Source organism: Gekko japonicus, unplaced genomic scaffold, assembly GCF_001447785.1.
Source record: "Gekko japonicus isolate JY-2015 unplaced genomic scaffold, Gekko_japonicus_V1.1 scaffold3659, whole genome shotgun sequence".
Classification (NCBI taxonomy): domain Eukaryota; kingdom Metazoa; phylum Chordata; class Lepidosauria; order Squamata; family Gekkonidae; genus Gekko; species Gekko japonicus.
This window is the reverse complement of record NW_015177128.1, coordinates 42,601-46,157: the sequence shown is the minus strand read 5'-3', so window position 1 is coordinate 46,157 and position 3,557 is coordinate 42,601.

Here is a 3,557-nt window from a genome sequence, read left to right as displayed (position 1 = left end):
TCCACAAGTTCTCTCCCTCTTTGCCTTCCCTCCCTCTACCATGACGGCGGTGCCTCATCGCACTTGGACAGAGTTCTGGTGCTCTGGGGGAGGCTTGGGTGGGCCGGAACCTCACTCTAGCTGTCCTCTCTTCTATAGGGTGTCTTTCTGAGGGGTTTCTTTACACCTTGTGGCTTGGGGCTGTATGCTGAAACCTGAGTCCCAGGAGTAAAAGGCAGGGGGCAGGAGAGGACCATACCTCTCCATCAATGAGGTGCCCATAGAAGGCCTTGCCTCACCTTGCTCCGACAGATGCATCAACAGCTGATAAGCCAGCCCAGTGGGGGGGGGGATGGGGGAGATGCAACCCTGGACCCCTACAGCCTCAGACATTGATCTCACTCGTTGTGGGCTTGGGGCAACATTGCTCTTAGGGGAGGTTGTGGGGTGGGGGGAGCGAGAGTCCGTCTAGCTTCATTTCCCTTCACCACACATTTATATTCCATGCACTGCTTGAAACCCTGCCGTTCCCCTGCGTCAAATTAGACTGGCTCTCTAAAGGCGTCCCGGAGACACCATCTGACAAGCAAGATTGTCTTCGGGCTTCCAGGGACAACACATGTCTTGGCTAGAGATGATGAGGCTCCCGGCTGAGAAACCGAGACCTTCCTGGGCTCAGCAAGGGGCGCACCGCCTGCCACTGACCGCATCGATCTCAGGTCTCTTAGGAAAAGCTTCTCTCAGCTTCTGGTAACACTGAAGGATGGCTCAGTCAACATGGGATGTGTCTCTTCCTTGCTCAAGAGTAGCCTCACCAATGAAGTGTTGCTTTGTGGCCAAGCGCTAAGTGATGCACATCGAAGCCAAAAATCCTAACTATAAATACACGTTGATGGGGTCTGAACTGGCAGAGACTGACCAAGAGAGAGATCTTGGCGTCATAGTAGATAACTCAATGAAAATGTCGAGACAGTGTGCCACTGCAATAAGAAAAGGCCACAGCTATGCTGGGGATTATTAGGGAGGGTATTGAAAAGAGATCAGCCAGTATCGTCATGCCCCTGTATAAATCGATGGTGCGACCTCATTTGGAGTCCTGTGCACAGTTCTGGTCACCACACCTCAAAAAGAATGGCACCTGGTAGTTTTGGACTGGATAGGCCATTGGCCTGATCCAACATGGGCTTCTCTTATGTTCTTATGTTCCTATTTTGTTTCCCTACCCTATGCACTGGAATTGTCTCCTGTCCTGTCCCGAAAACTGACTCAGGTTTTTGGAGCCAGGAGGGAAACATGGGAAAAGGCACCCTGCCTGGATGGGGATGGCTGGCCCAGGACGAAGCTAAGCAACCTTCTGAGGCAGCCAGGGGTGGAGGGAATGCTCCTCCAGGGAAAGGGAACCTTTCTCGGCAACTGAGGGCCATGGGTCAAGAAACAGAAAGGGAAGCACGTCCGCGCTCCGGAAGGTGGCCTTCTGGAGCGGTGGAGGTTTGGTGGGGAGCTGCCTGCTCCCCGAGGGGGCTGTGTGATCCCCCCCCCCACCTGCAACTCCTGCATCGCTCCTTCCAGCCAGAGAGAGCAGGCCTTCCGCAGTTTCTCTTTGGCGACCTCTTTGGGCACCGGCCAGGAGTCCATCTCCTTGTAGAAATACCTGTGCGGATCCCGCACTCCCATCTCTTCTATCAGGCCCTCGATGACCAACCTGCGAGAGGCCGGAGAGGCAAGCAGAGCGAAAGGTCAGCAGCACGCCCTCGGCACCTTCCTCCTCACCTTCTTCGGCCCTCCCTCCCAGCCCTTTCCCCTCCTCAGGCCCAAGCCACTGGCTGCTTCCGCCCAGAAGGGACACGGGCTGCCCCCGGGCATGGAGAGACCCCCTCCCCAGGAGGGCATCCAGCCAGGCAGCCTCACACCTGGGGGCGGGCGGAGCCTGCAGGTAGTAGGCCATCAGCTCCACCATCAGCTCCTTGCGGTCCTTGTCCAGGGCCAGGAGGGCGTGCAGCGCAGCCAGGATGAACCTCTTCTGGGACTCTTTCTAGGGAGAGAGCAGACGACACAGCTTGTTAACCTTATGCTGGAATAAGAAGAGCCGGCCTCGGTTGACCTGCAAGCCCCCCCCCCCCGCCTCCGCTGGAGGAGCACTTCCCTTCCTGCCAGACGGTTGGAGGTCCGGCCACAGTGTTCAGGAGGCCCCATAGATCCACACCGCTCCACTCCAGCCGTGCAAAGGGCCACACTTAGAGCTTGGCTGCTACGGAAGCCCTGGCTCAAAGGGAAACATCGAAGGCGCTTCCAGCTAGGGCTGCCGGCTCCTCCGGGATGGGGAATGCCTGGAGGACTGGGGAGGGGAGACCCGGGGAAGGTGGGGGTGTGAGGAGAGGAGGAGCCTCAGCCAGGTACAAGGCCACAGAGCCCGCCCTCCAAAGCAGCCGTTTTCTCCAGGGGGGGGGGAACTGATCTCTCTTGCCTGGAGATCAGTTGTGATTCTGGGAGCTCTCCAGGCCTCCCCTGGGGGCTGGCCGCCCGGCCCCTAGTGATCCAGCAGACCAGTCGCGCTCTCCTTTTGAGCGGTGGAGCCCTTTGGGAATGCAGGAAGCTTCGGCCTGTGATGGCCTGTGGGCCGGGAACCTCTGGATTCTGTACAGCCCACCCCCACCCACCCCGGTCCACACAGTCACATCATCACTGAAGGCGGGATTTGCACACATGCCAGAAACAGCCTCCACCCCCCCACACCTGCATGGAGGGAGCCCATTTCTTCGGGTTCAGGAGGCGGATCAGGGTGTGGCGGAGCACGTCGCTCATCCCGGGCCCCAGGGCCTCCCGCAGGCTCAGGATGGCCTCCAGCAGCTGGGTCTTGGTGCCGAAGTCGGCGGCCGGCAGGGCCTCCAGCAGCCTGGCCAGGAGCTCCATCAGGTCCGTTCCGGGGGGGAAGCCCTGGCCAAAGGGAAGAGAAGCGGCTCAGGGGCGTGGCGCGGTGGGGGGGGACCCCCTCTCACCCTCCTCTTCCAGAGGAACAACCACAAAGGGAGCCACGATGCTGGACGGGATGCCCCGGAGTTCTCGAATTTCGGGAGAGAGGGGGGGGGGAATGTTCTCTTGGCCAACTCTCGTCAGTTCAGTTCAGTCGTCTAAACTGAAAAGTCCCAGACTCTTCAGCCTTTCCTCCCGGGGAAGGGGCTTCAGCCGCCTCATCATCTTGGTTGCCATCATCAGAGGTCCATCAGGGGCTCTTAGCCACAAGGTGTAGGTAGGAACTGGCAAGTGATACACTGTATTCTTGGTGCTTGGGGAGGGGGGCAACAGTGGGAGGGGGGATTCTGGTGTCCTTCTGGCCCCACTGCTGGACCTCCTGATGGCCCCTGGTATTTTGGCCTCTGTGTGTGACACACGGAGTGTTGGACTGGGTGGTCCACTGGCCTGATCCAACATTGGCTTCTCTTGTGTTCTTATATGGAGCAGAGGTCCATCAGGGGCTCTTAGCCACCAGGTATAGACAGGAACTCTCAGTCTGGGGCAAGGGATGCTCTGTATCCTAGGTGCCGGGGGGGGGGGGCGCAAGGGGGGGGGGTCCCAGTGTC